We start from the raw sequence: 21,316 nt of genomic DNA, 5'->3' as shown, positions 1-21,316 counted from the left end.
GGCTGATCTCCAAAATATACAAAGAACTCAAGAAGCGAGTCTCCAAAACACCAAACATTCCAATTAAAAAGTGGGGTACAGAACTAAATAGAGAATCCTCAATACAGGAATCTAAAATTGCTGAAAGACACATAAGGGCTCAACATCCTTAGCCATCAGGGAAATGCAAATCAAACAACACTGAGATAACATCTTACACCCATCACAATAGCTAAAATAAAAAAAAAAACAATGATAACTTATTCTGGGGAGTTTTAGGAGGAAGAGGAACACTACTCCACTGCTGGTGGGAGTGCCAACTCATGTAGCCATTTTGGAAATCAGTAAAGCGATTCCTCAGGAGAATGGGAATCAGTCTACCACAAGATCCAGCAATTCCACTCTTAGGCATGTATCCAAAAGAAGCACATTCATACAACAAGGAAATCTGTTCAACTATGTACATAGCATTATTTGTAATAGCCAGAACCTGGAAGCAACCTAAATGCCCCTCAACTGAAGAATGGATAGGTAAAATGTGGTACACGTACATAATGGAGTACTACTCACTAGAAAATAAAGCAATGGAATGTTGAAATTCGTAGGCAAATGGATGGAACTTGAAGAAAATACCCTGAGTGAGGTAACCCAATCACAGAAAGACAAGCAGGGTATATCCTCACTCATATGTGGATATTAGACATCAAAAAAGGGATACCAGCCTATAATCCACACCACAAGAGAAACTAAGAAGCAAGGAGGACCCCAAGACAAGAACACAAGGCACACAAAAGAAAGGGAGGAGAACAAGAACCCCTGAGTAAATTCGGAGCACAGGGGCGGGTGAGCCAGCAGGTAGGAATGGAGGGAGAGAAGAGGAGGAGTGAGACAGGGGAGGAATAAAGGAGGGCAAGAAAGGAGATGCCTTGATTGAGGGAGCCAGTATAGGTTTGAAGAGAGTTCTGGCACAGGGGAAATATTAGGGGATCCACAGGGATGACCCCAACTGAAAATCTAGGCAGTGGTGGAGAGGTTGCCTTTGATGCCCTTCCCCTATAATGAGAGTGATGACTACCTTGGTTGCCATTCTTAGAGCTTTCACTCAGAAGCTGATCAAAGCAGAAACAGGCACCCACAGCTAAATACTGAGCCATACTTCTGGAATCTAGTTCTAGAGAGGGAAGAAGGATGAGTAAAGGAGACAAGACTGCTGGAGAAACCCACGGAAACAGTTGATCTGACCTAGTGAGAGCATGGAGACCCTAGTCGTAAAGCTGGGGAACCAGCATTGGACTGTACCAAGCCCTCTGACTGTGGGTGCCATCTACGAGGCCAGGGAAGTTTATGGGACCTCTAACAGTGGAGCCAGTGTATATCCCTAGAGCACAAATGGACTTTGGGAGCCCATTCACTATGGAGAGGACCTAGGTCCTCCCCCAACTGTTGTGATGGACTTTGATGGTCCTCCATGGTGGGCCTCACTATCTTTAGAAAGTGGCTAGGAGTGGGTTTGGGGGCTCAGTGGGAAGCATCAGAGGATGGTAGTGGGATGGAATGTGGGAATAGATATGTAAATAAGGATGCTTCAAAAATAAAAAATGAAAAATGCTAATGCCCAATGAAAAGGGATAATTAAGCCTTTAAAACAAGTGCAGCACCTTTTGAGGATTGGATATAACATAAAATTAATATCGAAATTTATGACAATGATGTGTATGCTTTCTCTGTTGGAATATCACATTCATTTCTTCCTTGTGGGTTATAGCTATGTTAGAAACAGTACAGGGAGATTTATTAAGTCCTACCATGCTTGGTCTGAGCAGCAGTTGCATTCTCATTTGATTTAGGAACTGCTTTTTTTCTCTTTGGCATCATTTGTTCTTTGCTGTTTTCTTTGACTTTTCTTTGACCTCTTAAAGAATTTTGACCTACATGCTGAACCATATTCTTTCTTACCAGTTTGCCCTTTCTTCAGCCCCCTGATTTTCAACAACCATTGCCATTTGTCTCTGTAAAGCAGAGCCATAATACTGTAGTTTATGCCCATAGTGTTTCTACAGATAATAAGGTGAGAAACTTGCCTAAATTAGGGCTGGACTTATTGTACCTGAATTTTATGAGCACATTTGGATGAACTCTGATGTTCTTTCTCTTATTTTTCCTTTTAAAGTAGTAATTCCGACTATTGTATAGAGAAATCCTATGACATGGATTATGTCCATAGTTTAATTCTGTTACATTTTTAGTGAGTTCCATTAGAACTCTATTGTAGCAGAATATTATTTTAAGGTGTGCACCTTTTGTTTATGCTGCTTTTGTTTATCTCTGTGTAACTGTGCTGCTGTGCCTGTCTAAAACACCTGGTGGTCCTAATAATGAGCTGAATGGCCAATAGTGTGGCAGGAGCAAGGATAGGTGGGGCCAGCAGGCAGAGACTATAAATAGAAGGAGAAACAAGAAAGGGAGGAGCAGCAAGAGAACAACGAGAGGGGGACATAAGAGGCCAGCCACGCAGCCATCCAACAAGATACAGAGTAAGAAGGAAAGATGTACAAAATTAAGTAATGTAAAATAATGCCCAGAAGGAAAAGGTAGACAGGGTGATTTAAGATAAGTAAAGCTGGCTAGGCATTCCAAGCTAAGGCCAGGCATTCATAAATAATAATAAGCCTCCATGTTTAATTTATTTGGGAGTTGGATGGTGGGCCCCTCAAAAATAAAAATCATTTCATTCAATACTCTAATATTGCTGCCTCTATACTTTTATTTTTCAACAAAATAAAGCAGATTTTTGGGGGGATATTTGATCACACCATGGCATTCTGGGACTGTGTTAATAAAGTTATCCATGAATTCGGGTGTCTGGGGAGAGAAAGTAGCTGACCAGAGAAGTAGCTGACATAGAGACACCAGGAATATGGACTGAGAAAAAAACACAAGAAACAAGGGGATTGGGGGACTTGGAGTTTAGCCTACCTTTTGGTTTGGAACAACTAAAGAAATGCATCTTTTGCTGGGTCTCTGGCCTTTTAAAAAGGAAGGTCAGCCAGTGGCTTCTAGGCTTTGCTGATCTACCAAGTTTTTACACCCACATCAGACTTTCAACTCTTTTTGGATATAGAATGAGAGAAACTTAGCTTACCTTCCAAATTTCAGCTCTGGAAGAGCTATGACCAGAAGGAGAGGAAGTCCCTCGAGGCCTTGGCCTGAGTGGTAGGCAAGTCATTGTCTACAGGGCAGTGGTGGCTCAAAAGGTATGTGTACCCAATAAGCCAAAAGAGAAACATCAGCTTGCAGTCATTCTTCTACAGAGAAAGAAGTTTAAGGAATTAATTTTTTCTCCATTTTTGGAATTTATATTAGAAACAAGATTGTTTTACATGTCAATACCAGTTCGCTCTCACTCTCATCCTCCTCTGCCACCCACTAACACCCTACCTATCACATACTATTTCTGCACCCCAGGGAGGGTGAGACCTTCCATGGGGAGGGGGTCTTCAGAGTCTGTCATATCCTTTGGGATAGGGCCTAGGATCACCCAGTGTGTCTAGGCTGAGGGAGTATCCCTCTATGTGAAATGGGCTCCCAAAGTCCATTCCTATGCTATGGATAAGTATTGATCTACTGTAAGAGGCCTCATAGATTTCCAAGGCCTCCTCAATGAAATCCACACTCATAGGATCTGGATCAGTTGCATGCTGGTTTCCCAGTGATCAGTCTGGGAACCAAAATCACCCCTTATTCACGTCAGCTGTGTTTGTGGGTTTCACCAGCTTTGTCTTCACCACTTTGCTCATCATTCCTCCTTCTATGCAACTGGTTTCCAGTTCAACTCAGTGTTTATCTGTGTGTATCTGCTTCTACTTCCATCAGCTGCTCGATGAAGGCTCCAGGATGGCATATAAGTTAGTCGTCAATCTCATTATCAGGTGAGGGCATTTAAGGTAGCCTCTCCACTGTTTCTTAGATGGTTAGTCATCTTTGTAGATCTCTGGACATTTCGCTAGTGCCCAATTTCTCCTTAAACCTATAATGGCTCTCTCTCTTGTAGTATCTCTTATTTTGCTCTCCTCTATTGTAATATCTACATATGAGTGAGGACATACCCTGCTTCTCTTTCTGTGATTAGGTTACCTCACTCAGGATGTTTTCTTTCAGTTCCATCAATTTGACTGTGAGTTTCAAGATTTCATTGTTTTTGTTTTTTTTTTTCTGCTGAGTAATACTCCATTGTGTAAATGTACCACATTTTCTCCATCCATTCTTCCCTTGAGGAGCATCTAGTTAAAGTTATACAATGGAAAAAAGAAAGCATCTTCAATGAGTTGTGGTGGCATAACTGGATGCCTTTGTATGGAAGACTGCAGATAGATAACATATCTATCGCCATGAACTAAACTTAAGTCAAATGGATGAAAAACCTCAACACAAATCCAGCCACACTGAATCTCTTAGAAGAGAAAATAGGACGTACCCTTGAAGAAATTGGTACAGGAGACTGCTTCCTGAACATAACACCTGTAGCATAGACATTGAGCTTGACAATTGATAAATGGGACCTTCTGAAACTGAGAAGCTTCTGTAAGGCAAAGGACACAGTCAACAAGACAAAATACCAACTCACAGAATGGGAAAAGATCTTCACCAACCCCACATCTGACAGAGGTATAATTTCCAAAATATACAATGAGATCAAGAAGCAAGCCACCAAAACACCAAACAATCCAATTAAAAAGTGAGCTTCAGAACTAAATAGAGAATTCACAATAGAGGAATCTAAAATGGCTGAAAGACACTTAAGAAAGTGCTCAACACCCTTAGCCATCAGGAAAATACAAATCAATACAACTTTGAGATACCATCTTACACCTGTCAGAATGGCTAAAATCAAAAACCCCAAATGACATTCTATACTGCCAAGGATATGGAGAAACAGGAACGCTCCTCCATTGATGGTGGGAGTGCAAACTTCTACCACTTTGGAAATCAGTATGGTGGTTTCTCAGGAACACAGGAATCATTCTACGACAAGATCCAGCAATTCCTGTCTTGGGCAGAAACCCAAAGAATGCACATTCATATGAGTCCCTATGAGCATCATCATTTTCAAAAGCCATAGTTTCAATTATTTTTCTACCTTCTGAATCTGATACCATTCTATTTGCTGCTGATGACACACTTTATAAGAAATCCATGAATGCTTCCTTTGGGCCCTGTATAACTTTTGTAAATAATTAATTTTTCTTTCCTGCTACTCCAGTTCTTTCCCAAACATTAAAAGTTGCTGCACAGCATAAACCCAAGAGCTGATCATCGTATAGACATTGCATTTCTAAAGTAGCATAATCTACTTCATCAGTAATTTGATCTTAGGTGATAACCATACTTCTTGCTTTACCCTTTATTTCAATATTGTTAGCCTCTTCTCTGAACCAGGAAACCCATTGCAATTGTGGTTCAGGCTTTAGGACAGCTTTAATCCAAATCTATATGGATAACCCTATTACAAACAGGGCATGTGTTTATCATTTGCTACACAAATGCTGAATGGTTGCCATATGTGAATACTGCTACCATGAATTTCCCTAAATCTAGGATTGTCACAGGCTTCCACATAGCTCTTATAGAACCTCTTTTATTTGGCCCTTCATGTAGGATTACTGGATATCTTAAAGTTGGTTCCATTAAGACCATAGATTGTTCCTTTTCAACCACAAAATGCAATGCTGAAATTGTTTGTCGAGGTAATTACTCAGTTTTGTTCTGAATATCTCTATAATCTGTTTTAAAAAGTTTTGCTAAGGCCTGCATCTTAGAATTCATATCAACCAACCATTTTAGAGATAAACCAAGAATTATAAAATGGACAACAAATTAAAAGTATGTCAATCACTGTTAAGTTGATTATCCATTCATTTATTTGTTCCATTTTTAAACTACCCATTATGTAATCATAGGGAGACCTAATACTCTCCATTTTAATAGTGTTTTCCATTATTTTAGTTTGGGAAAAAATCTCTCTCTCCTTTTTTATACTATTCATTTCCTTTTTATATTTGAATTAGAAACAAGCTTGCTTTGCATGTCAATCCCATTCCCTGTCCCTCCACTCCTCCCCTACCACCCCTCTCCCAACTAAAACCCTACCTATCACATATCCTGCTCCCCAGGGAGGGTGAGGCCTTCCATAGGGGGTCATCAGAGTCTATTGTATCCTTTGGGATAGGGCCTAGTCCCACCCCCATGTGTCCTGGCACAGGGAGTATCCCTCTATATGGAATGGGCTCCCAACATCCACATCTATGCCAGGGATAAGTACTGAACTACTGCAGGAGGTTCTGTAGATTTCTGAGGTCTCCTCACTAAAACCCACATTCCTGGGGTCTGAATCAGTTCCATGCTAGTATCTCAGCTATCAGTCTGGGGACCAAGAGCTCCCTGTTGTTCATGTTAGCTGTTTCTGTGGGGTTCACCAGCCTGGTCTGGATCCCTTTGCTCATCTTCTCTGCAACTGGATTGCAGTTCAGTTCAGCTAAGTTACTTGTGGGTGTCTGTTTCTACTTCCACCAGCTGCTGGATGAAGGCTATAGGATGCCATATAAGTCAGTTATCAATCTCATTATCAGGGGATGGCATTTAAGGTAGCCTCTCCTCTGATGCTTAGATTGTCAGCTGGTGTCATCTTTGTAGATCTCCAGACATTTCCCTAGTGCCCGATTTCTCTGTAAACCTAAAATGTCTCCCTCTATTATGGTATTGCCTTTATTGTTTTCTTCTATTCTTCCCCCCAGTCAAACTTTCTGCTCCCTCATGTCCTCCTCCACTGATGGTGGGAGTGCCAACTTGTACAGTCACTTTGGATATCAGTATGAAAACTTCTCAGGAAAATGGGAATCAGTCTACCACAAGATCCATCATTTCCACTCATAGGCATATACCTAAATGAAGCACATTCCTACAAGGACACCTATTTGTAATAGCCAGAACCTGGAAGCAACCTACATGCCCCTCAACTGAGGAATGGATAGAGAAAATGTCGTACATTTACACAATGGAGTACTACTCAGCAGCAGAAAAAAAAAAAAAAAACAATGGAGTCTTGAAATTTGCAGGAAAATGGATGGAACTACAAGAAACCATTCTGAGAGAGTAACCCAATCACAAAAAGACAAATATGATATGTATTCACTCATTTGTAGATTTTAGACATAGAGTAAATCATTAGCAGCCTACAGTCCACACTGCCAGAGAATCTAGTAAACAAGAAGGACCCTAAGAGAGACCTACATGGTCCCCTGGAGAAGGGGAAAGGGACAAGATTTCCTAAGAAAATTGGGAGCACGGGAGGAGGGAGGAGGGATCTAGGAGAATATTCCTTTCCTTTAAGAATTTCCAATTGAATTACCAAATCTGCCAACAATGTCACTGAACTGTGAAGCTACATCTAAATTGAAGAACTAGCTTGTGGCTGTGAACTGAGAGTGTAATCCCGAGGAGACTATCTCTGGGAAATAACTGAAAGCCTCCTGAGTTTTGGTGCAGCTGAAGACTGTTTACAAAAGATACAACTGAAAAATCCCACACTTTCTCAAAGATTTAAGAGAAAAAAGTGTCACTGGTCTGGCAGGCACTCAGGAAGGAGGGACTCAGGGACTCAGGCAGAAGTCTTGCCTACAGTTCAGTCTTGGTTCTGGGGTGGTGGCCTCAAACAGGCTGTTTTTCATGAATTCATACTTTAATGTTGGGCACCAATTGCTTAAAGTTGAAGATCAAAAAATCAAAGCAGCTGACTAGTAGCTCTTACCTCTACCTCTGTTCATATAAGAGGGGTGACCCTCAGACTGCTCATGGCTTCACTTCTCCTAGGATTCACTCAGAATTCTATGCTGTCCTCAAAGTGTTTAGAGCCTAACTCTCAGACTTAATGCCAGGTCTGAGACCCTGCTCAAGTCTTATATATCTCCCTAGTGCTGTGAATAAAGGCATGTGATCCCAGATACTGATATCACCTTTTTGTGAGCTGTTTCTTTTAAGACTGGATCAATATTGTGAATTTTGTGTAGTCAGTGTGACCTTGAAGTAACAGAGATCCATCTACCTCTTAATCCTGAGTCCTGGGATTAAAGTTCTATACCACCACTCCCTAGCTCCTATAGCTAACGAGTGTGGCTGTTTTGGTATTTTGATTTCCAGTGGCTTTAATAAATCATAAACAATATATCACATGATGCTTTTCAAATTGGTTGGTTGCATATAGGAGAGTGAATATAGATCCACACTTATTACTCTGTGAACAACTCAACTCCAAATGGATCAGAGACCTCAACATAAAATGACATATACTTAACATGATAGAAGAGAAAGTACAGAATAGCCTTGAACCACATTGGCATAGGAAACAACTTTCTGACCAAGACAACTGATATCACAGGCACTAAGATTAACAATTAATACATAGGACATCATGAAACTAAAAAACTTCTGTGTAGCAAAGTATATGACTATTCAGACAAAGAAGCTTTCTACAAAATGGAAAAAAATTGCTAACTGCACATCACATAGAACACTAATATCCAATATATATTAAGGTCTTCAAAAAACTGGACATCAAGAAAACAAGTAGCTCATTTTTTAAAAAAAAAAATGAGGTACAAATCTAAACAAATAATTATCAAAAATGGAGACTAATATGGCTGAGAATAACTTAAAGAAAAGCAAAGGTTCTTAAGGACAATATTCTATACCCATAAATCCATGTCCTGCCCTGCTGTCATGAGTTAATTGCCTTCCTGCATCAGCTGGGAACAGAAACTCTTAGCTAAACAATGTGCAGAGAGTAAGAAACTTTGGAACTTTCACCTGTAAAAGGAATGTCTACATCAAATCTTTCCCCTCACAGCTTAGGGAACTCCCAAGGAGGTCAAAAAAGTGTAATAGCCAGAGTGGTTACAGGATACCAAGGAATCAAGAAATTTTAGAAACAAAAGCCTGGTGGACATAAAAACCAGAGACTAGGACAGCATGCACAGGACCTACACAGGTCCTTACAAGATGGAATCCTAGATTTGAAAAGGGGGACAAAAATCCCCAACCCTAACCCAGAAACCATCTCTAATTAATAGACACTTAAAAATGAAAAAATTAGTTTTCTCCATGGGAGTGTCACTGGGAAAGAAACCATGCTTAATACTTTGTTCCATACCCATCATTATATAGCCTACAGAAAACAAACTCAATAGCACATTTGGAGATTCCTTGTCTCAAAATGTTAAGTCATGTTATAATCTTTTTTCTATCATACAGGTCCTCTTTTTATATATTTTGACTTCTGCTTTTATGTTTTTATGAGATTCCTAAGAATTGTGCGTATCTCTGAATCTATATGTTTTCCCTGTCACTTTTCTTTGACTTTTTAATGTGGTCTTTTTTCATTATGACTTTTTGACTTTTATTTATCTTAATATATTTTACAATTATTTCAAAGATGCCTAGTTATTTTCCTAAGGAGAGACAAAAAGGGTGTGGATTTGCATGGAAGCAGAGGTGGAGAGGAACTGGGGGGAATTTAGGGAAGGAAAATGTATAACCATAATATATTGTGTGAAAGAAATTTATTTTCAAAAAAAATGGGGAAAATTACTAAAGTAAAGAGCAAGGAGAGCTTTCTATGTAATAATATGTTTATACTATACACCAATAAAAATGTTATAATTTATTATTACTCCAAGAATTAAGTATTTGAATTTTTTATTCTTCTCTCATATATTATTTCCTCAAAACAGTATCACCTCCCTTCCTTTTCCCCACTTGCCCTCCACCCCAGATCCACCCTGATTCTGTCTCTTCTCAGAAAAGAGCAGGAAAATCAGAGCCATCAGCCAAACACAACATAATATGCTACTCTAACACTATGCACACACAATCAAATCAAAGTGTTATGAAGCAACCCCATAGAAGAAAAAGGGTTCCACAAGTAGGCAGAAGAGCCAGAGACAGCCAAGATCCCACTGTTAGGAATCTCACAATAACACCAAGCAACTGAGCCATAACATATATACGCTGATGACCTACGTCAGAACTTTACAGACTTCTTGATCTCTGCAAGCCCCTGTGAATCCTGGTTAGTTGATTCTATGGTGTTCCTGATTCCTCTGGTTCCTCCAATCCTTCCTCCTGGTCCTCTTTAGTATTCCCCAAGCTCTGCCTAATGTTTGGCTGTGGGACTCTGGATCTGCTCCCATCAGTTGCTGAATGAAGTCTCTCTGGTAACTTTGATGGGGATTCTGCTAGGCTCTGGTCCCAGAAAACTTTTCAGTCAAGACAAGCTCTATATTGAAGGTTTGGTGGCTTGGGTGGTAAATTACTGTCATAATGTGGATTTCAAGGTCCTCGTTCCTTTCACAGAACCAACTCATTCAGTTATTGAAACAGCAAGAAAAAGAAACAGAGGAAATAGAGTAGCTGGGTGTGGTGGCACACGCCTTTAATCCCAGGACTCAGGAGACAAGCAGATCTCTGTGACTTCAAGGCCAGCCTGGCATACAGAGTGAATTCAAGGGCATCCAAAATTACAAAGAGAAACCCTGTCTCATAAAAGGAAAACATAAAAGTAAAAGAAATAGAATAATTTAAAAAGCCATATAAAGATGGAGAATACTCACAGAGTCTGGATACTATATGCCATATTGGTGTCTTTAAATTGTTTGATTGCCGAGGAAAGAGCTACAGCTGCTACAATACATTTGATTATAAGTGCTGCTAAATTAATACAACTTACACATGTTAAAAATGCTTTGACTTCAAAATTGAAGTCTAAGGACAGGCTACTTGGAAAAAGATTTCTTGCTTGTGTTTTCACAGAAAATGAAAAGCTGTAGATTCCTTCCAGACTAATATGGTTTGATCAAGCAAGACCCCCTGAAGCAGTGGCCTAACTGACCCTAAGCCAATACAGCTGAGACAATGCAGCCTTGCAGACTACAAAGAGAGATGGCTCAGAGGTTAAGAGCACTGGCTGCTCTTCCAGAGAACCTGAGTTCAATTCCCAGTAACCATGTGATGGCTCACAAACCATCAGTAATGAGATTTGGTGCCTGCTTCTGACCTGCAGGGATACATGCAGACAGAACACTGTATACACAATAAATAAATAAATCCTAAAAAAAAAAAAAAAGGACTTTGTCAGGTTTCTGTGTTTTATCATGATGCTCATGGTATGGACATCACCCCTACCAGCAGGAAGCAGTTTGGATTGAATGACACCCAAATTCCCAAATATTATTTATGTATGTTTGTTTTCATTTAAATGGGGTTGGTTATAAATGGTTATGAAAACCCTTCTTTAGATAGATACCTATGACAGGCAACTTTCACATATCGCTTCTCCCTAAAACAGATGTCATAAAGACTGATATGATACTCAGCGATGGGTAAAGAAGTTATTTTGATATGGGATTGAACCTAAGACAGGTGCTATCTATAAAACAAAAAAGAGGGAGATGTTGGGACCCAGTCCCCACAAGGTCTCTGTGAGTTGTTTTCCAGCATAACCACAGGTACCTCCAGTTTTCCTTGCCTCGCCCACTAGTATCAACATCCTGTTATGAATCTTTCTTGTATTGAAACATTATGCCTTGCCCCCATCCCCTTCTTGCTTCCTTGGTTTCCTAGTTCATGATAGGGCATGGGAATGCATTCTGCTAGCAGGTGGTGTTTTTCCATCTCCTCCTGTAAACTGGTGGCTGCAATAAACTGATGACATTCACTTCTACTGAATGACTGGAGTTGTGTCCTTCTTAATCCGCAGACTCTTGCCTGGTCTTGTTCTTCGGTTGCTGGCACTGGCACCAGTGACAAATGTCCTTGTGATAGGATGTTGTGTCCTTTGCTTATATGCCCAGGAATGATGTAGCTGGGTCATGATACACATTCATTTCCAATTTTATGAAAAATGCCATATTGATTTCCAAAGTGGTTTTACAAGATTGCACTCACCCCCAAAGTGGAATGTTATCCATGATCCACATCCTCTTCAGCATAAACTGTCACTTGTGTTTTTGATCTTAGCCATTCTGACAGTTATACGATGGATTCTCAAAATAGTTTTGATTTTCATTTCCCTGATGGCTAAGGATGTTGAACATCTTTAAGTGTCTGTCAGCCATTTGAGTTTCCTCTGTTAAGAATTCTATGTTTAGATTTGTACACCAACTCTTAATTGCTAATTGGGTTATTTAGTTTGTTAGATCTAGTTTTGAGTTACTTAAATATATGTAGATACTAGCCATCTAATGGATCTGGAGTAGGTAAAAATAGTTTCCCATTATTTTGCTGCCTTTTTGTCCTATTGACTCTATCCTTTGCATTACAGAAGCTTCTCAGTTTCATTCTAATGACCAACAAAAATATTCTGTGAAGTGGTGATTTAATGAGATTGTTTATGAAAATACCAGGACAGAGTGTCATCTCTTCAGTTCATTCCTCATGGAGCTATACATCAACTCACAAGTCACAGTTATGATTGTGCAGTATGAAAAGATTCAAAATAAAAAGTATGCTGCTGCATATTTACACTCATCAAAACCATCATGCATTTATAATTACCAGTTGAAAGAATTCATCATCTAATTCAAGAAATTTAACACTATGCGAAAACTTAGTTGTGACAATATTGTTTAACTGTGGATAGTTACAAATCAGAAGGCAGAATATTATGCTTCAAATGTCCTCATAAACAGTTCCTGAAATGCTGATATAACTTGTCTTGTGGTATGGCAGCTTGATAATATATTCTTTTGTCATTTTGTTTTCATCTGTTATGTTCAGGGAATTTAACAGTTGATGAAATTTTCCTCCTAGAGAAGGAGTTATTGACTTTGATTACACTGACTTCAGTGATTAATTTGATAAGTACAGAAAGCCAAACCAGATAATTCATACATCAAAGTGTTGATGTGTTCAAAATTTGGATGATGGCACATACTTATCAATTTAATCAGGTTTTATGGAAATAACTCCTTCCAAAAGTTTAACTGTTTCTGGACTTGCCACATTTTAGCCCAGATTATTACATTTGGTATTTTAGTTATTAAAATATAACATTATGTTAATATATCTAATTATTGATCTAGTATGAATATATCTACTTTTATGAGTTTTAATTGTTAAAGTTAGTTAGTTAGAAATATTAGTTTCACAATGTTTACATGAAGTTGATTTAGGGACAAGTATTCTAGAACAAATATCAGAGTAAGTTTAATGAGTCTGTATGTAATAAGAGCATCCATATCTTTTCTTGTTTGACCCTAAATTTATTTTCTTTTTTCTACATCCTTGTTTCTCTCACATTTAAATAATGCAAAATAAGAGTATCTCACATGAATAAAATAAACATTTCACAGCCATGAACCTCTTCAAGAAATACTGGTCAATCAGAAAATTACGCCTTTAGAATGAATATATGGCCAGGCAGTGGCAGTGCATACCTTTAATTCCAGCATGTGGGAGGCAGAGGAAGGAGGGATTCTATGAGTTTGAGGTCATCGTGATCTCTAGAGTCAGTTCTAGGACACCCAGGGCTATACAGAGAGACCATGTCTTGGTTCCCCCACATACCAAAAAAGAGGAGAGAATATATGAATTCAAGTAAAATTTGGAGACTATGAAATTTGGTAATAACAGAATATTTTCTGCATGGCAATTTATCATTATAAAAGAATACATGATAATGCATGAAAGGCATGATTCAATTTCACCACAAAAATTATCCCATCTTTGAGTCCCTTTGTCAAATAATAAAGAATAAGAATATATAGCACATGCTTGACACATGTGTTTTTCTTTTTAAAATGTTTGAAACTCTTTATATTTCACTGCACAACTCTTGATATTGAATTTAGGCATGGACCCCTAAGTTGTTTAAGCCTTTTTTTTGTTTGTCTTTAAATTTTATTTTATTTGTGTGTGTGTGTGTGTTTGTGTGGCTGAGCTGTCTCACCTCCCCCAGGGTTTATTTTTGAATTGTGGGAAAGTACACATTATAAAAAAATCCACCTTTTAGGAACCCTCATTGTAGATTCTAGGGACAAGTACAACAATGTATATTTTAAAAGTAAAACAATAGACTCATCGGACAATTCTAGTCCATTTTGTCTTCTCCCAACATGCCATATTAACCTTTGAATATTAAGTCTTTATGAACTAGACTGTGGTAGATATCTTTTTTCTTTGTTATTACATTTTTTATTTATTTTCCATACTAACCACAGTTTCCCCTGTCTCCTCTGTCGTCATTCCTCTCCCCGCCCCCGTCTCCTTTCTCTCCCACCCCCATCCACTTCTGAGAAAGTTTAAGGCCTCCCATGAAAGTGAACAAAGCATGGCAAATCAAGTTCTGGTAGCACCAGGTTCTTCCCTGTAGATCTCTCATATAAATAAATTCTGATACCACTTATACTTTTGTACACAGTTTACTTCTATGGTTCTCAAACTCTTTTCATTCATGATTGCTTTCACTCATAGTTCACATGGGTTTTAGCTGGCTAATATTTAGAATTTATTTTCTCCCATAGTAGCATGCTAAATACATCCTAGCAACATGAATGGTACTTAGCAGGGGCCAAGCATCTAGTTGAGAATTATTGTGATTCCTCTGTGTTTGATGACAAAAGTAACTGGCGTCTTCAGCAAAGGAGCCTTACCTTCAGGTTTTAAAGACTGACCAATAATAGCCTTGGCAATAACCTGTGATGTTTGAGCCATTCGATAAGATGCCTTTGGAAAAATACAAAATAAGATATAACCTATGGCTTGTATCTGGAGGTTTTACTTTGTGGACAAAGATATCTAGTTGGGGCATTATCTCCACAATTATATGGCAATTCTATATAGTTTCCTTTCATATACGTAAATATTTTTGAAAGATTCTACAGTAGTAGGCTCTATGTATCTCATCTTCCTTTTTTTTCCCTTTTACTCCATTCCTGTCCCTCATCTGATTCTCCTTTTTCTAAATTTTCCCCTTATCTCTTTATAACACTATGTTCTAAGTTGAAAATGAATAATGAGTCAGTATTGTGATTGGCATACCTTAATATGTGACTTTGTTCTTCTTTTTTGCAGCATCTTTTTAAAATTCTGTATTTTTTGGGCCAGGCATTAGTGGTACACGCCTTTAATTCTAACACTTGGGAGGCAGAGGCAGGTGGATCTCTGTGACTTCAAGGCCAGCCTGGTCTCCAAAGCGAGTGCCAGAATAAGCTCCAAAGCTACACAGAGAAACCCTGTCTCGAAAAAAAAATTCTGTATCTTTTTAATCCCTATTATGGCATGGAGTGTTTCTCCTTGTTTCTCCTCTTGTTCTTCCTCTTTGGTGTTCTTTAGGATTCCTATAGCTTTATGTGCATCTATTTCTCTAGACCTGGCAAATTTTCTTTTATGAGTTTATTGAACAAGTTTTGTCTTCAATTCTCTTCCTTGAGAGAACTCCAACTAATTGAGATTGTGGTACCTGAAGTGTGTCTAGAGAAACAGAATTGTGATTATAAATTTGTCAAGTATCTGAACCAGGCTAACTGATATAACTCTTAAAATAGAATGGAGAAATCATTAAACATTAAAATAGTTTTCATTACTCTATGCCATATATTTAAAACTTATAGAATATTAGAAGAAAGTATAACCACCTAAATTGATATTCTGGAAATACAATCATCCATGTATGAAATTTTTTAAAAATATTCATTGACAAAAATTGTTTAAAAAGTAATTACATATTGGAGAAAAAACATTAAGTTTGGAAATTTAGCAATAAAACTATTCTAACATAAAAACAAAAATAAAAGTATTTTTAATGTAGAAATTATTGGGTGATGATTTTTTTACATTCTTTTTATGTTATATATATTTAACTTTCAGAATTTAACTTTAATGCAATATATTTTGATCATATTTAGGTAATTTTAAAGATAGCTGCCTGATAATATAAACTAAAACTATAACAACATTAAGTAGTGAAAGATTTTAGTTTGCTGAGAGAAAAAGTTTTAAAAGATTTTAGTTCACAGAGAGAAAAAGTTTCCCACAGGCCTTGGTCCATTACAAGGAAGGTGGCCCCAACCCTGGGCACATCCTATGGTTTAGATGGGGGCAATCGCCAAGACAACCCTCTTTGGGTCACACCTGGCTGGCCAACAGACAATCAAGGACTTTTCAGGGTACGTCCTGTGGTTTTTCCTTTGTAAAAAAGCAGGTCACACCTGGGTGACCACTCTAACATGAGATCATACTTTGTAATCAATCACTTTGTGCCCCTTGCCTGTATGCTGATCTGCGGTTTTTTCCTATATAAGGAGCTTACACACCATGCTGGGGTGTGCAGCTTTCCTGATATTGCTGACACCTGAATGCGCATTCATTCAACAAACCCTCTTGCTTTTGCAGCTCTTGATCTGGTTTCTGAGTCTCGGGGGCTCCTTGGGTCCCTGTGCCCCTTAGGGGCCTGGGGGTCTTTCAGTAGAATATATGACACAATGTAAGTAAAATGAAAAACAACTGCTTCATAAAACACTCATATACATTCAGTACTATATTATTTTAATTTAGACTGTCAAATATAATATATATCAAAAATTAATAAAACATAAAAAATGAAATAAACATAACTATTTAGATAATAAGAGAAAACGAAGTAAACTGAATTAAAGTGCATGCATAAGTTAATTACAAATAGAAAAGTAAAGATCAATAGACACAGAAAATAAAAATTGCAAGCCAAACTTACACATAAACCTAATGGAGTAAATAATTACATTAAATCAAAGTTGTATAAGCACAATTCAAATTTAACAACTATCAACTTGGATCAACATAACCTAACTTTTATTGCACATAAGAAATGGGGAAATTGCAATGGACTGAACTAAGATCTCTGAATGTGGGTGACAATTGTATGGCTTAATCTGTTGGGAGGGGCTGGCAGTAGCACCAGGACCTGTCCCAGGTGCATGAACTGGCGTTTTGGAGACCATTACCTATGGTGAAGTAACTTGCTCAGCCTTGATACAAGGGGAAAGGTTTGGTTGAAACTCAACTTGGCATGCCAGACTTTGTACACTCCCCAAAGAAGACCTTAACCCCTCTCAGAAGTGGATGAGGAATGAGAAGTGGGGAGGTAGAGGGGCAAAGGAGAGGGAATGGGAACCTGGTAAAATAAAAAAAAAAAACATCAAAAAAGAATTTATATAGTAAGGTACAAATTGAAAATAAACATAGTTATTAAATTCCAGTATTATTCAAGATTTTATTAATATAGTTATTTGTAGGACATAAAATTTTTCATAGCAAAGTACTTTTGTTAGGCTGAAGTGGGTAATACCACAATTAGAAAAAGTCAACTCTACAAGTTGAGCATAGGAAGAAATCTATATGTGCATAGAATTAATAACAGAGCTTCAGTATATTTGAAGCAAAGTATGATAAAATAAAAAGAGAAAGAAGTTAAATTGCTCTGGTCTACATACCCAGTTTAATGTTAGTATGAGCCTATAGTGAAAGATTTTCTCAAAAGAATCCCATGGACTGAAGAACTAGGCTAATGACAGTGTACAGAAAGTGCAAGGTGGAGTTTCATAGAAAATATAATGAAATATATAGATGCTTAAAATAAATAGCTAATGACATAAAACCCATGAAAGTAAAATTTAATGATATGCCTCTATTTCCTGTTCCTGAAGATCTAATGACTTTTTTTTTCTTTTCATAGACACTAGTCATTAGCTGGATGCACATACATTTATGAATGTAAAACAGACAAACACATTGAAAATAAATACATTTTTAAAAATATTGCTATGAAATATCTATATATTTTCCTTTTGTTGATTTGTATGTGTGCAAGTGTTTGAACACACAGAGGCAAGAAGAAAATATTAGATGTCTTAATCTAACACACTCTGCCTTATTCCTGGGAACAGGATCTCTCAACAACCCAGGGATAAGTTGGGAGTTAGCAAGCCAAAGAGTACTCCAAATTAAGGCAGCTGTGGTTTACATGGGTGCTGAAGATTCAAACTCAGTCATTCTTACTGAGAATACTGAAAAATCTCTCTATTGAGAACCTCAAAGTTCCAGCCTGGGTGTTCTCTCAGTTTCCAGGACAGACTCATGCAACAAGTGGGTAAGGCTGACTAAAAGTATCTGAGGGTGAAAGAAATGAATCGGTTCTTCATTCTTCAAAAAACAAAACGTTGTTCTCTTTAAGAGTTCTCTTCAAAAATTCTCTTCAAAAGTTCTCTCTGATTCCACAAGGTTTCCAGTTTATATGCCCACATAGACACACTTAGCAATGTTCTGGCCATAGCAAGGATAACAGGCATGTATACCTCAGGGCCAAGGAGGCAGATAAGATGTGACAAAAGCAGTCGCCTCATGTGTCAGAGGAGCCATGACTTATAAAACGTCCAGGCACAGTTTAAGAAGTATGGAGGGTTTTTGGAGTAAGGGTCTATGAATTCCTAGATGGGAGAAGGGGAGGTAGTACTTAAAACTACATATGTGTTGTTAGTTAAACTAGAAGTTAGTCATTGGTAAGTGTAGAAAAAGAGGCTCTGGCTTTTACTTTTGTTTTCCCAGGGGCCAAGAACACAGCATTGTAGAAACCATGGCAACAGGCATAAACTTCGGAAGGAAATGGGTGGCATATGGTCCCTTTTAGCATTTTTGCCAAATGTTAACTGATTAAAGGGGACTTCTCAGCATGATAGCAAAGGGAAAAGCTTAGGTTATGTGGTGTAAGATTCCAAGGCCACTGCTTCTAGCCTCAGGGTAGGCAATGTGGCACTCTTACTGCTGACACTTGAGTGAGAAGAAATTCTTTTCTCTGGGGCCTTTTTGAGAATACAAAGCACTCAGTATATATTCTATATGCAAGATTATACAGCCAAATAAAATCATCCTTCTGACTTCTCAAAGATGTATGTGCCCAGTAGATGGAATATCTGTCATGAGATAAACACACACAAGCAGTGGGAATCACGCAGAGCTATTCTTAAGGAAGAGATGAAGTGACTAGGCCTTGCCAGGTGGAAATCATTTCTCCATCAATTCTGTGGTAGGTCAGCCTCTTGTATATTAGTTATCCAGTTAATTTCTCATGGCCCTGGATATCTCTGAGCCAAAGAGAATATTTTATTTATTTAAGTCACAACAACAAATCTGGAGCTCTAATTATTTTAGAAAGACAGGGGGAAAGAATAAGATGTGGGAAAGACTATATAGTAGAATTCTCTGAATATAATTTGAGTTTAATAATCCGGACTCAATTCTTCAGAATTACAAAATAAAGTTAAAAATTAAAAACTGTAAACAGTAAATATTGAAGAAATGTGAATCAAACCAGTTTAGAGTTTTTGGCTAAGAAATACAGTAATATTTTAATAAACTCAAAGCCTACTCATTGTATTTTATATAACTTTTACAAAAACTAAACAGGAAAAATAACTAAAATTGTCTCATTTATTAATCATATAATAAAAATTAATATCATTATCGTTAAACTATGTTTAATATCAGGACACATGGGGGAGGACCTAGGCCCTGCCCAGGATGATACAACAGACTTTAGCGATGCCCCATGGAAGGCCTCATCCTCCCTGAGGTGGGATGGGGTGGGTAGTTAGTGAGGGCAGGGGAGGAGGGGAGGGAGAGAGAGCTGGGATTGACATATGAAGTAGGCTTGCTTCTATTTAAATAAAATAAATTTAAAAAGATATAACTATAGTTCAGAAAAAGACAGGTAGAAAACAAAATATTTTGTTCTAAAGTTGAATTTATTGTCATATGTTCATCAGTATTCCAGAACATATTTCCATAAACATTTTATAGGCCTTCGTGCCACCTGCTGCAAAAAATCTAGAACCATCAATCTGCCCAGTATTAATCATCTTGTATGGTAGGATTTTAAATACCATTGTCTCTGTAAAGGGAAAAACTGGTGATAAGAAAAATGGTGAATACAAACATCTGTTCTAAAAAATGGAAAAATATTTTTTTTACATCTCCTCAACATATGAAAATGAAGAAAATCATAAATTACTCCTGAGATTAACCCAAAATTTCTAAGGAATTAACTTTAAAATGCTCAATTTAGATAGATATGATAAAATTTGAGTGAGAATGTCTAAACTGTATATAGAATATAAAATATGAAAAAAATATGTTTGTAGTGACAGGGAAGTGATCCCACTGAACACTGCTGGAGAATTTTCAGGAACTTTATTCTGAAGCCTAACAAGGTAAAGTGTTTATTCTATATACATATGTTTAGAGTCACAGCCATGCCATCTAAGGGTCCCCTTCACTCTGTGCCGGTCTTCAAACACAAGAAGACAGCCATCGTCCTGGCGTACTGCAAACAGGGAAATGAGAAATGGGCTCATCAAGGTGAACCGGCGCCCCCTGGAGATGATCGAGCCATGCACGTTGCAGTACAAGATACTAGAGCCCGTTCTGCTCCTGGGCAAGGAGTGATTTGCTGGAGTGGTCTGTGTGAAGGGTGGTGGTCATGTGGCCCAGATTTATGCTATCCGACGGCTCATCTTTAAAGCCCTGGTGGCTTATTACCAGTTGTATGTGGACAAGGCCTCTAAGAAGGAGATCAAACATGTCCGCATGCAGTATGATCTGACCCTGCTTGTAGTTGATCCTCGTTGCAGTGAGTCCAAAAAGTTCAGAGGTCCTGGAGCCTGTGCTCAATACCAGAAATCCTACCGATGAGCCCATCTCAAGGATCAGGGTTGCCTTTGTAATAAACATCCTAGGGCATTAAAAAATGCTACATATATAATGTACTAGTATCTCATATTTAACAAAGAATGTCTTCAAAGAAATTTTCTACCTCATATTTAAATGAATTAGAAAATAACCATTTTATATAGGTTGGTGAAATAATGTGTTTAAGTAATTTGATTATTGATGGTAAAACGTGATGAGAGATGTCTAATTTTCTTGTCGATGTTCAGCTCAATGTTTAGCAAGTCATGTTGGTGAGAGTCATGGAAAGTCAAAAGGGCCTCAGTTTTACACAAAGAACTACAAGCAGATAAGCAATGCTGAGAGTGAGAGAAATAGTCTTCCCTAGGGAAAAGCATATTAACTAGTTTTCAAATACCAAATGATCATACCAGAAAACGTGAATACTTATAGTATACAAACTTAGCAGATTGCAGTTAGAAATATATATGCATATACATATGTGTATGTAATAACAATTTCTGAAAAAAATAGGCCAAGAATTTGCATGATAGCAAGGAGGATTATATCAGAGAACTTAGAGGGGAAG

The 21,316-nt window shown here is 37.9% G+C and overlaps 1 pseudogene; it reads left to right on the top strand.

Annotated features, from left to right (window-relative positions):
* The first annotated feature begins 20,309 nt into the window (after window positions 1-20,309).
* On the top strand, window positions 20,310-20,751 carry LOC100774347 (annotated as a pseudogene).
* Window positions 20,752-21,316: the final 565 nt, after the last annotated feature.

This window comes from Cricetulus griseus, chromosome X (assembly GCF_003668045.3).
Source record: "Cricetulus griseus strain 17A/GY chromosome X, alternate assembly CriGri-PICRH-1.0, whole genome shotgun sequence".
Lineage (NCBI taxonomy): Eukaryota > Metazoa > Chordata > Mammalia > Rodentia > Cricetidae > Cricetulus > Cricetulus griseus.
The sequence above is the reverse complement of the archived record's forward strand: the minus strand, read 5'-3'. Positions and strand labels throughout refer to the sequence as shown.